We start from the raw sequence: 13,657 nt of genomic DNA, 5'->3' as shown, positions 1-13,657 counted from the left end.
CATCATTGACATTTTTATATGTGAGATTCAAACATGTACTTGTTCGATCGTGATCAGATGATCCATTATGTATTTCCAGTCTCCTATACTTGTATACTTAGTGGATCCACTTGTACTTGATATGCAGATATTCTTTACTTTATCTAAGCATGGGTATGCTCGCCTCAGATAGTGTTTCCTTATGATCTCCTTTTGTGGCTTGGCCGGCTAAATTCTAGTGAAATCCTTCTCAGTTTTTGACAGGTTTCCTTTCCATGTACTTAATACATTTCAGCCATCGTGTATCCCTTCTAACCTCATATATTAGGGGGCATCTGTTATAGCTCCAAATCTCACTCTTGATGTTTGTGATGCTGCATTTATGGCCTAGAGCAACCCCTCCTTCCAGACCTGGTCCAAATACTTAAAAAACAGTGTTTTACTCCCTATATGCGACATTTCCCTAAGCTAAACGCGTGTGTACGTGGGTCTGTGTATACCCAACCCGCGTATATGTCTTAAAAAACTTTAAAAAATTAAATCTCCTTAATTTCGGGCGAAATTCATGGTGCCCATGGCCCAACTGTTCCCAATGAATTTCCAACTAAAAAACTACTTTGGGAGAAGTATAAAAAGGCTTCAGTGGGAAGGCTTAAATGAGGAGAGAATAGAGAGAAAATTACTCTACTAAGATTATCCTTGATCAAGTATAAAGATCCTCGTGCTACCAACACTGCCCCCATTACAGGAAACCCTTGTTTCCTTGAGCTTTGATGTTATTTCACTAGTTGAGATATCTTTGTATGAGTCAAGGAAGGAGCCTTTTGAAGACTCGGGATTGGACAGATCCAGATAAAAGTTCCACTTGGAGCCAGCGAGAGGAAGATTCAGGTGACATCATTCCTTGCTTTGTTTTATTTATTTGCAATAAAGAAACATTTGTCTTGTTCCCGAAATCAATCTTCTTCATGCATATGATATTAATGTTATGGTTTACGTATGAATAACTATTTAAATTGTATAACTAACTACCTTTCAATATGTTATGAAGTTGATTTCTATATGATAATTGGTCCATATATTGCTATGCTTCTTTGAATTGGTTGTTTTTCAGTTCTAAGGATCGAAAGGAACTCCAAGAGGGTTTGGACCCTCGCTGGATCTACCCGAACAAAGGACCCCCAGGTGCGCCTCTCTTCACATAGTTTTCTTATTTAAGTATCATGGCTGTGTGGAATGCTTGTTTTTAACTGTAGATAACCCTCGTTCTGCTAGGGTGTTGACCCAAAACCCTAGGGGATTTAATCCCTCAACATGGTCATGTGGAATGAAGCTCCACTATTCAGGTACCAAACACACCCCACCATCGATCAAACCATACATGCGATGAGGGTGAAATCCAATTCGAACTGTGAGGCCAGTGCCTCACCATCTAATCCCTTTGAGGATCCCTTCTTGGATTTCTTTTATGGACAATTCGTAGCATAATGGCCCACCTCATGACAATGAAAGCATCTCACTTTCAATTTGTCAATCTTCTTCCCACCATGGGAAGAAATAGATTTGGAATGGGATGCCTTCCCTTTCCCTTTCCTCACCTTACTTGCTAAGGCTATATTTTCTTCATCATCTTGCTTTGATGAAGATCCATATCTGGTGCTACTTCTTATCTCCTCTTGCATCAGATCCGACCAAAGTCGTTCCCAATTTGACAGTTTCTCTCTTCCATTTACCGAGTCTTGGTAGTTATTCCAGCTCTTAGGAAGACTGAGGAGAGCAAGACTCACCATGTCATCATCGAATTTCATGATCCCTACACTTCCAAGCTCATTCCCGCAGGTGGTGAGCTTGTTCAAATATGTAGAGATCGTGTCACCCTTTTCACACTTGATTTTCCGAAGTTTGTCTTTCAGCACTAGCTTCCTCTGATCGCTATTGCTCTGATATAGATCCTTCAATGTTTTCCACATTGAAAATGGTGTCTCCTTCCCATGGAGACTCGAGACTATGTGGTCTCGAACTCCCTCCAAAAGGATTCTCCTTGCTCTAGCCATACATTTCTTCCATTCCGCCAATTCTTGGGCATTAGAAGCTGCTGGCTTGGGGACTTCTTGATCAATGAAGTCCTTCAAACCATTTTCCTTTAATACCGCTTCCATGCAATCCTTCTAGGCTATATAATTTGAGTTGCCATCAAGGGCATACTCGAGTCTCAAACTGTTGAACACCATTGTGAAATTTGAGATGTGATAAGAATTTGATTTCTATATTCAGGAACTTCAAACTTCGAACTTCTCCCTTCTTTGTATACTATTCTTCACTTTGATCACCTTTGCTCTGATACCATGTAGAATTTCCCACTATAGATCACCTAATAATGAAATATACTAAAGAAAAATACTTGATCTACTTCTACAAAAAAACTTGCGGAAGCTTAATCGATTTGAGAATGATCAAATAGAACACGTATAACAGAGAATGAGAAATCAATCACACATGAACATAGAAGAATACTCTAGGGAAAGCCTCAGCTAAAAAACCTGATCTCTATATTATCATACAAGTGGAAATATGTTTGAATTACACAAATCTTTAGCTCAAAAGCTATCCATATCTCAGTACAATCGCTCAATGCTTCTCATAGACTGAATAGACACAACATATGCCTTCCTCCAGTCCTCCAAGCCTCCTATTTCTTTGTGCAATTTCTCCTGGGTACTTTGGCTGCCACCTGTTTGAATTCACCTCTCACACAACTCACCAAACTCAGAAGTAACTGCGCAATCTCCAAGGAATGAATTTCTTCTGCATGTAAGAGATATCCTCAATGGAATATTCGTGCAATTGATAGTACATTGTCCCATCATTTGATCTCAACTAGGTCTTTGAATGCACTGACATGCATGAGTTATTTATGAGAGAATATTCAGTTATCTGAAGTGCAGTAGTTACATGCATGCATGCATTAACTAACTGAACTCACAATCAATTTAATAAACTGTTGGAACTAATCTAACTGGACTTAACTCAGTTAAATGAGCTAACTAATTACAACTCATCCTGATCTCCTTAATCAAGGGATAACTTCCTCAATCAAAGGGAAAATTGTTGCATGTCTTCACATTGACTTCATGTTTGATTTTCTCCAGCTAATTAACTCAAGATGAATTAATTTATTATTTTTCAAACAACTGCTAAAATCAAATTCGAATTTTAATTCTCAATTTTAGTTCAGGGACTAACTAAAATTGGAATGTATCCCGAAATGCTATTTATAGCAATGCTATTTTTAACACTTCTATGTTTAGCATTTCTTGTTGCTATTTTCAACACCAAAGAATGGGGAAACCTACTCCCAAGGATGAAATGCCTTTGCAACCTCAAGTGACTTTTGAGCCATTTGACAAGTGGGGCATGGATTTCATTGGGCCCATTGATCCACCATCAGGACAGAAAAAGTACATAATTGTGTGCACTGATTACTTGACAAAGTGGGTTGAAACCAAGGCTGTCAAGGTAGCCACAGAAGAGAAAGTGGTTGAGTTCTTGAGGGAGAATGTGTTTTACAAGTTTGGGTACCCTAGAGAGCTAGTCATTGATCAGGGCACTCAATTCACCTCACACATGATTGAGAATTTGTTAAGCCAACATAAGATCAAGCACAGGAAATCAACTCCTTACCACCCTCAGGCCAATGGACAAGTAGAGGTTACCAACAGAGCATTGGAAAGCATTCTCACAAAGGTGGTGAGAAACAGCAGGAAATATTGGGCTGATAGACTAGTGGAGTCCACTTGGGCCTATAATACAACTTGGAAGACAACCATTGGCTTCACCCCTTATGATTTGGTCTATGGGAAGAAGGCTTTGCTCTCCATTGAGTATGAGAACAACACTTTAAGAATGCAGCACAGTTGGATTTGGATGTTACAAGGGAGAAACAAGAGAGGATGCTCCAACTCAATGGCTTATATGAATTCAGGATGCAGGCCCTCCTACACACAGAGGTGAATCAAGTACAAAGAAAGGTTTGGCATGACAAAAATATCGAAGACAAAATGTTTCAGGAAGGTGATTGGACTCTACTATATGAATCCAGGTTCAAGGATTTCAAAGGCAAGTTGATGACCAGATGGTTGGGCCCATATGTGATAGAAAAGTACCAAGACAATGGTGTTGTTCAGATATGAATCATTGATGAAGAAGGTATCGCCTTGCTTGTCAATGGTTATAGATTGAAAGACTACAAAAAGACCTTTGTCAAAGGAAGAGTTCGTCAATAGTATCAGTAAGGAAGTGATGGTGATTGGAGGTGTCTCAGCTTCCACCTCATTGAATTCTTGAATATTGTTGAATTTAGAATGAAAGAAAAAAAAGAAAAAAAGAAGACAATAAGAGACCTAGGTGAAAACCTCCATGAGGCACCTAAGGCCCACTTTTGGGTTGAAAAACTCCTTGAGGCAGCCCAAGAGTGAAAGAAAAAAATAAAAATAAAATAAAAGATCCCTGGGTGAAAACATCCCTTGAGGTGCCTAGGGACGGCAAACAAGTTGAAAATATCCTTTGACGTGACTTGGGTGTCTTTCAAAAAAGAAGAAGAAAAACACAAAAATGTTATGGTAGGAACCTCAAACCTGCCCACTAATAAAATTTTGTGGTTTTTGCAGGTTTTCAAGGAAATAAAGGACACCAAATTCATAGGGCAGAAATCCAAGCAAATATCCATTCATCCTTCATTCATATTATATCTTCCCTGACCACCATGCCTCCAGCATCCATTGTCATCTCCAACCATAAAAAAACCAATATGTAGTCAATTTTTTTTTCCACAGGAATTCTTGTAGTTACTACAGGAGTTTCTTGTAGTACTACAAGATTTCCTGAAAATCTACAAGAATGAAATCCTGATTGAGAAATAATAATGCATGCCTATTTTGGGTTTAAAGAGGATGCCATTGATCTCACCACATCTCAACCAACACCATCTCATGACCATGTCACCCTATGTGTCCATTAAGAAATTCAATCAGATAAAAAAAAGAGAGGAGAAAAAACAAGGAAAACAAAGAAAAGTCCAAGGGACATACCATTAGTTGCCTACCTCACATACCACACACCTATTCCTCATCTAATAAAAACAAAAACAAAATTCATAAAGAGGCAGCTGCAAGATTTCTTGTAATACTACAGGAAACTCTGTAGCAGGCTATATTATAACAACAACAACCTCCATGCTCCTACTTCAATATCCATGCAGAGGAAGAGTATCATTACCCTATAGACACTATGGCACCTATCCATAGCTCAACAACAACAAAAGAGGACAACACTTGCACATCACAACAAAGAAGAGCATCCTATCAGTCAGGTGAAATCAACAAAACAAGATCAAAAGAGAATATGTACCTGAACCAGAAGAAGCGTAGCAGAGCCACCCTCCAACATGCATCAACTGAGCAAAGGAAGCCATAGGTATAGCACCTCATCCACACTCTCTCCTAAGTACGAATATGATAAAACTGTAAGAATATGAAAAATTTGGTTTTATAAGCTGAAGGTGGCCAGTTATCTTGGCCACCCTCAGCCGAAAACAAAAATTGTTCTAGGTAGTAGGACACATGGGAAGGTCACATCAAAGGAAATAAGTTTGAAAGGTGGTCGAGTTAAGTTTTATAGGAGTGGAAGATGATTACAAGAAAGGGCTACATGATAACTAATAATGGGCCAATGGTCCAAAAGGAGAAATCACGTACCCTGCCAGTCAACACACCGCTCCAAGGAATCGACCATAAATAGAAAAAATCCCTAACTTTCATGCATACATCATACATTTTGAGATTTAGAGAAATGGGACCACTTGGAGGAGCCATCGAAGAAGAAATCTAGTCTTGGCCATCCTATAGTGAGAACCTACAGGAAATGCAAAAAAAACTACAGGAAACAGTGGGAATTGTCAAAAAATCTACGAGGGGGTGCCTAGGGCCCATCCATTAAATAATTATCCTCAAATAGGGCATTACAGTGAAACTTCGGTGGCCCATATCCTCTATGTTTTGACTTGATAGCTATAAAAGAGAAAAGGAAAATAAATTTTCATTTTTTTCTAGTACTTATAGTGTGCATAGAGATAGACAAAATTGTGTGGAGAAATTATTTGGGGATAAAGGAAGAATTGTAGTCCTCACCTTCCTAAACTCTAAACCCTCAGTCACCTGGGAAATATCTTAAGCTAAAGCCACCAAACTACATACAGCCATATTAACAGAGAGAGAAAATGACAAGAGGTTTCAATAGAAGGGAGCCCATATGAAAATCTAGAATACATCTCCATCCCCCTGTGGTAGAGATATTTATAAGGCATCAATAGTTGGGATTCTTCGATATACTTAGAGGATATGATGATGATGTAGCTCAGGAATTTGCAGTGTCACTCACACCTCAAGCTAGAGTCGGTGCTACTTCTATGCTGAGAGGGTTTTCAATAACAATTACCCTTGAAAGCATTAGAAGAATCACTACACTTTCTCTTGGTTTACAATGGCAAAAATAGGATAAAGCTAGCAACACTTAAGCCAAGAATAATTTTTTCTTGGAAGATGAGGAGACAATTGATGACAAAAATGGGATTAGAAGGGAGAGCATTCCATATCCTTGGGATGAAGTAAGTTATCACATTCTCAAATATATTTCTTGTGAGGGAAGGATCAATATAGTTTATGGTTACAAGTTTGGACTCCTCCAGGAGCTGAGATTTGGAGAAGAGTTACCCCCTAATAGAAGACTTAGAGTTCCCTACTTCTTGTTGCAATCAATAATAGACACGAGCTTCAAGGTACAAGAAGGAAAACATCAACAGTTGGCACATCATGGACTAATAAATCTCATACTAGAAGATGCCCTAAGCCAATTAAGAGTCCCTATTCTATGGTCCACATTTATAGACATGGACAAGGAAGATGTAATTGAAGAAATTGAGTATGAAAGAGACCCAACCTCTAGTGGTGAGGAAGAGGAAGAAGAACCAGAAGAAGAAGAGAAAGAAGAACCAAAAGAAGAAGAGGAAGAAGAACCTGAAGAAGAGGAGGAAGACCCAGAGGAAGAAGAGGAGGCAGAGACAAATAAAATAAAGGGAGAGAAGAACACTAGGGAAGAAGCACAGGAGGATGAGGCAAGCCCTGAAACACATATTGAGGAAGGGGAGGAATCTCCAACAGTGCCTCCTGAATCCACAGAGAGGGAGGTAGATGTTTCCTTGACTGCCCTAAGCACACCCATAAAGTCAACAGGAAAAAAGCAGAAGCCACAAACACCTACCAAGGTTGCTATCATCATTGAAGACTCACCGAAAGGACAAGAAAAACTAGTCTCCCTAGAAATGAAAGGTGAAGAGGGCACATCAAAACAGGCTTCCCCAAAGTTGCCAATCACCTATGTTAGGAGGCCTGTCACTAGGTCAACCTTAGCAAAGCAAATCAAAGAACCTTTCACCCCTTTTAAAAAAGGGAAAAGCCTCCTACAGGAAACCTAGACAGTCCTACATGAAACTTTTTCAACACTATCGAAAACACAGAAAAAGCAGTAGGAAGGACAGCAGGGACAAAGGAAAGGAAAGGAAGCAGCAACACAAGTACAGGAGGAGATAGATATTCCAAAGATAGTAAAGGGAAAATTCCAAGAGATGCAGGAACCTAGCCCACAACCCAATCTCATCTCTTATTATAGATTCATTGAGGGAGGCAGAGTAATACCACAAAAAATTTTCCATCCCTCTATTCTTTGAGCTTGAGAAGGAGAGAGAAAGGACACATCGCTGGATGAAAATTTCTAAATCAAATAATGTAGAGGATGTGGGCCATATGGAAGAGAAGCTACTAGAGATGGGCAGAGAGTTGAGTGAGATAACAGACAGGGAAAGAGTTATGAAATATCGAGTAGAGGCTGAGAACACATGGCTGAGGAGACAGGTACAGGAAAAAGAGAGTCAATTGGCCATTATGGAAAGCCTCTCTATGGAGGCACTCCAGTGCAGGATGCCAACAAAATCATATGCCTTGTACCTAAAAGATCAATGGATGCAATTTCAGATAAATACCCTAGCACAATGAGGGACTATGCCTTTCCAAGACTATAGGAAGTTCATTGAGCTCTATGACCTAGGTAGCCTTAACAGACTTGAATGTGTGGGATCCCAATCCAAAGTTGGGGGACTTACAACTAATGACCTTGGCGTCATGGTTGAGTCATGAGGATGCCAAGGTTAAGGAAGTAAATAGAGTGTTGGAAAGAGAAGATAAAGAGCCCATTTACATTAGAGCATAACAGATCAATTCCATGGCTTTCATTAGAACCCAGAACCTCATTTCCAATAATCCCCAGCTTGCACCAAGATACCTAGCTACACAAGAGCAAGGAGTCAGTCATTTTGAGGACACTTTGAGATTTCTAGGGTATGAAATCCAGCACACATGCCAAAGGAGATGGGGCACCTTACTGTACAACCTAAAGATCAGGGAGTATCATTCCCCTAAAAGAATGAGGGATGCACTAGAGAGGACCCCATTGTATAAGAGGGCATTGTTGAGGCTCAAAATAAAATAGATTGGCTTGAAACTCAGTCCACCATTTCTCTTGGGTATGTTAGAAGGAAGAAAGGAAGAAGAAGAAAGAAAGCAATGGGAGGAAATAGAGAAGCATGCATGATTTTATGCACAAGAAGAGAATACATAAACAGAATCCTAGAATGTCAGAGGCCACAAGAGCAATGAAATACTTGGACATAGATTAAGTTGCTCAGAGGATGAGCAACAATTTCAATAGGGGGAAATGATGAGGTTCATCAATAGGTAAATTATATGGACCTTAATTCCACTCTCCAGCTTATTAAAATCAACTTTTCTCAAATTTCTTTACATTTTTTGTTATATTTTACTTTGTGAGAAGGGTAAAGATGAGATGCTATGTCATGTCGCCTAATGTGCATTAATTACAGGATTTGGAGCAATTTTGGCTAATTTAAGTGCAGGAACTTGAAGTAGACAAACAAGAGGGATTTTAGGAGATTGGATATCCCTCCTTAAATCCTCACTCACTCGAATATTCCTCCACGAGATCTCATCAACTCAGAGTTACAAGCAGCCAAGCCACCGAGGTCATTAGCAGCCAAGCCAATGATAGTTGAAGACAAGTTGATCTCGAGTTGGGAACCAAGCCTCCCTAAATTTAAGGAAGTTGTTGGTAGCTTCAGTTGTATAAATAATAAGGCCTAGAGCCTCATTAGGATTCAACTTTTTTTTTTGTAGCCAAGAGGAATTTCCGAGCTAAGACATTGTGACTTATAACTCTTATGTATTTTTGATAAGTTTAATGAAAATGAAAAAATTCCCTTGATCCAGCATTGATTTGAATCAGAGGGCTGAAGCTCTTGGGTTAGATCCCAACCCTAGTAGCAGAGGTTCGTCTTTTTGTATATGTATGCTTAGATTACATTCATAGTTAGCTACTGGAGTGATTTTGTTTAATCTACAAGTATTTGGATGATTACTTAGTTTCCTTCCATTTGTGGATAGATAGATAAGTGGTACAGTAGTGGTTGTAAACACTTCAGAAAAGCTTGTGATAGTGACCTTTGCCTCATCTCCCTTAAGGGATCATGGTTTGAGGGTTCCATTCACAAAGCCCAAAAACAAATTTATTGTGTGATCATTACACAACCTAGGGTTTCTTGTTGAATAGATAACTGTCTCTAAATTCATTATAAGTATATGCAATTGTCATTTTTATCTCTTGAGTTTTCTATGGTCTAGAAGCACACCCTTTCATAAACTTATCCACTAGCTATTAATAACTCTGCTTTTCCTACATTCAACTCATCTTTTCCATGTATAAATGAAGTTGCGCATAAATGAAGAAAATAGTGTATGTTGTTGCAGGAGCTTCTGATCTACAGGGAGACCTCATCTCATTTGCCTCATCCAAGTCTTCTCCACCTATGCTGACAAAGTCCACCAAACCCTAATCTGAATTCTTGTTTTGTGAGCAAAGCGAACATTTTCCTTGAGCAAGTCCAACCATCTTGAAGCCTTAGACTAAGCCTTGGGTAGTGTGCACCTCCTCTATGCCTTATTTCACTATCAGACACCTTTCTCGCACTTCATTTTACCTTTCCTACCTCCTTATAAGCTTTCACCTTGTTTCCTGTAGTAATATAGGGCATTCTGTAGTAGAAATAGGAAACCCTGTAGTAGTCTGTTTTAAGCCCGAATTGAGAAGAAATGGTCATCTGAGCTTTTAGGCTTCCACTTGGATTCCATACCCTTGACTCCATCCCATACCTATCTCCCCTGCCAAAGAACAAATTGGTTAAATTAGCATTTTCATTCATAAAACTAAAAATTGAGAAGGCTTTTTCTGTAATTTCTAAGTTAGCACATGCATGCAACAATCATAGTAGTTCTTAGGTAAAATTCCATGCTCTGTTAGTCCATATAACTAGATGTTATATACAAGGTTATGTTAGTTCTGTTTTGCAAGAAAAATGTGTAGATGCTTAGCTAGATGATTTCATGTCACTTTATATAACCTTCCAATTCAACACTTTCATTTCCTAGAGTAGGTTGCATTCCCTTTTTTCATTAAGAATAATTTTCCCTTTTCCATTTGGTAGTCAAAATCCTTCTAGTCAATAGAAGACTGGTTTGAAAAACCCTAGTGGTCTATCACCCCAGTTGAACAGTGATAAGAGTAGACCATTGCATCTATTATGTATACAACACTGTCACCTCCAAGTTTGTACGAACCTCGAGTTGATGAAATAAAGTTGGTAGCCCTAGGAGTTGCAAAATTCTTGCTACAATACTGGTGCTCACCACCAAACTTCAAATTGATCTTGCTGAAATGATTGGCCCCTTTGAGTTGATTCAAAAGGTCATCAATCTGTGGGATTGGATACTTGTTCCTAGAAGTTTTTTTTTTTAATGCTCGATAATCAATGCAAAGCCTCCAGTTGTCATCCTTCTTATGTACAAGTACAATCGGGCTCCCACAAGGTGAGGAACTTGTTAGAATGTTCCATTTTTGTAGTAAATCCTGGATTTTCCACTTGATCACTTCATTTTCCAGAATGGAGCGGCGATATATCAGCTCGTTGGGTAGAGGTGCTCCGTGAGTCGGATCAATCGAATGCTTGACTTGACAGTGCAAGGGTATCCCTGTGGGTGAGAAGAAGATGTCCTTGTATTCTTCCATGACCGTATCCACCTACTTCTACTGCATGGAGTAACCCTTCCCCAGGGCCATGGATGTGGCTACGATCTTCCCCTTACTTGAGTGAATTAGAAAGAAAACAAATTTCTACTTTGGGAGATGATCTTACTACATTTCTTAGCAAAGATCAAAGAGATGGTGGTAGGTGGGGCTACCTCCAGTATCCTATATAACTTATTACCCAAAGAAATAATAACAGTGTCAGGCCTCATAAGCAGTAGAGTAGATTGGTGTCTTGTGATTTTGATTGAAACTTCATGAGTAGTTGCAAATATACAACCTAATTTCTACATGGTACCAGAGTTGGATTCACATTATAGCAGGAAATTTGAAGTTGTTTCTTAGAGGTTCGAATTTTAAGTTCAATGTAGTAGGATTTATTCAGAGCTTAGAAGATGGCCTTCAATGGACTAAGGCTAGAGTATGCCTTAGAAGGCACCTCAAATCTTGTTACATGGAAGTACCGCGTGGAGGCAGTATTGGATGAAAATGGATTGCTTGAATATGTCAAGACAGATATTCCAAGACCACCAATAGATGATGTCCAGAACCTTGCACAGTGGAAGAAAGATGTAGCCAAGGCGAGGAGAATAATCTTGGATGAAGTAAGGAATCATATTGTCTTGATCCATGGAAAATAAACTTTGTTTGTGATGTGGAAAGCATTGACAAAATTGTCTGATAATAGTAGTGACCACAGGAAGCTGGCACTTAAGGATAAAATTAGAAGTATCAAGATGTAGAAGAATGGCACTATACCAAAGTAGTTGAGAAAGGTTAGTGTTATTGTCCCTGAATATGACTTCGTAATCCTAGCCCTTATGGGCCTTCCCAAGAGTTGGCATAACTATCAAGATTCAGTGAATGGGATGGATAAAATATTGAATTGGGAGTGCTTATGGTCTAATTTGGTACAGGAGGAAATAAGGCGGAATACCAGGGATGGGACTTCATCCAAGGGTGAGGATGAAGAAAATTTTGCATTGGATGGAAAGGTAAAGAAGGGAAAAGGGAAGAAATCCCAATCCAAACCATAATCTAGTCAAGGGGGCAAGAAGAAAGATGTTAAAAATTAAATGCTTCCATTGTCATGAATTTGGGCACTATGCCATGAAGTGTCCACACATGAAGACAATAAAGAAGACCTCAGGAGGAGTAGCAGGTGAAGCTTTGGCTTCACAATTTGAGCTTGACTTTACCCTCATTGCATGCATGGCCAACACAGTGATGGGGAGCATGTGGTACTTGGACTCAGGTGCATCATTCCACATGACAAGGTGTAGAGACTTTTCAATCACTTAGAGGAGAAATATTTGTAGATGCACATCAAGATGGGTGGTGATGGAATGTATATCATGACCAAGATTGGTATAGTCACCTTTCAGAGGGATTCAAGCTCCCCCCTCAGTCTCAAGGATGTCATGTTCACTCTGGGACTAAAGAAAAATCTCATCTCTATTGCAGTTTTGGAAGACCGTGGTTATAATGTTATCTTCATCAAAGGAGGGGAATTCCTAAGACACATCACCATGGGACAGGTGAAGCAGATTAGGGTTCATGTGAAGAACCTGTACAAGCTATATGTGGAGGATTGTGTTGCATTGATCACAAAGGCGAAGAAGATGCACAATCGTGATGTTGGTGAACTTTGGCATACAAGACTTGGCCATTTGCATCATGGTGCTTTGAATATCATGTAGTAGATAACCACATGCCTTCCCAAAAGAGTACTTGAGTAAAAGGATGTATGAAAAGGATGTACTTTGTGGAAGTACACAAAATCCACATTCCATGATTGAGACAGCAAAGCACATGTAGTCCTTGAAAGGATCCACTTTGATGTCTATGGACCTTTCTCGAAAACCTCCACTGCTAGGCACAAATATATTGTCATTTTTGTTGATGACTTCTCACGGAAGTATTGGATATTCTTCATGCAGAAGAAGGATGATACATTCTCCAAGTTCATAAAAATCAAGGCATTAGCTGGAAAGAAATGAGAAAGAAGGTGAAGGATCTTAGGAGCGATAATGGAGGTGAGTACATGTCGAATCAATTTAAAAATTCATGTGCAAAAAAGTGCATTTGACAAGAGTTGACAGCACCCACAACCCACAACATAATGGGGTGGTTGAGAGAAAGAATCATAGCATTGTGGGAGAATCGAGAGTGATGTTGCATGATCAAGGCCTACCTCTGCATTTGTGGGCCGATGCATGCAACACAACAATTTATTTTCATAATAAAAGTCATCATCAGATTCTGGGCATGATTACACCGGAGGAAGATTTCTTAGGGATAAATTTGGATGTGTCACACTTCAAGATTTTTTGAGCCTCTATTTACTGCCATTTCTCCAAAGAATCAAGGAAGAAACTAGAACTGACAACAAAATTGGGGGTATTTATGGGTCACA

The 13,657-nt window shown here is 39.3% G+C and overlaps 1 pseudogene; it reads right to left on the bottom strand.

The window, feature by feature from the left end:
- LOC149256412 (uncharacterized) overlaps positions 1-13,657 on the bottom strand; it is a 79,644-nt pseudogene that overhangs the window by 15,621 nt on the left and 50,366 nt on the right.

Source organism: Pinus tabuliformis, chromosome 7 (genome assembly GCF_031772625.1).
Source record: "Pinus tabuliformis cultivar Carrire ecotype Pingquan chromosome 7, CPIR1, whole genome shotgun sequence".
NCBI classification, from domain to species: Eukaryota; Viridiplantae; Streptophyta; class Pinopsida; order Pinales; family Pinaceae; genus Pinus; species Pinus tabuliformis.
This window is presented reverse-complemented; position numbering and strand designations above follow the sequence as displayed.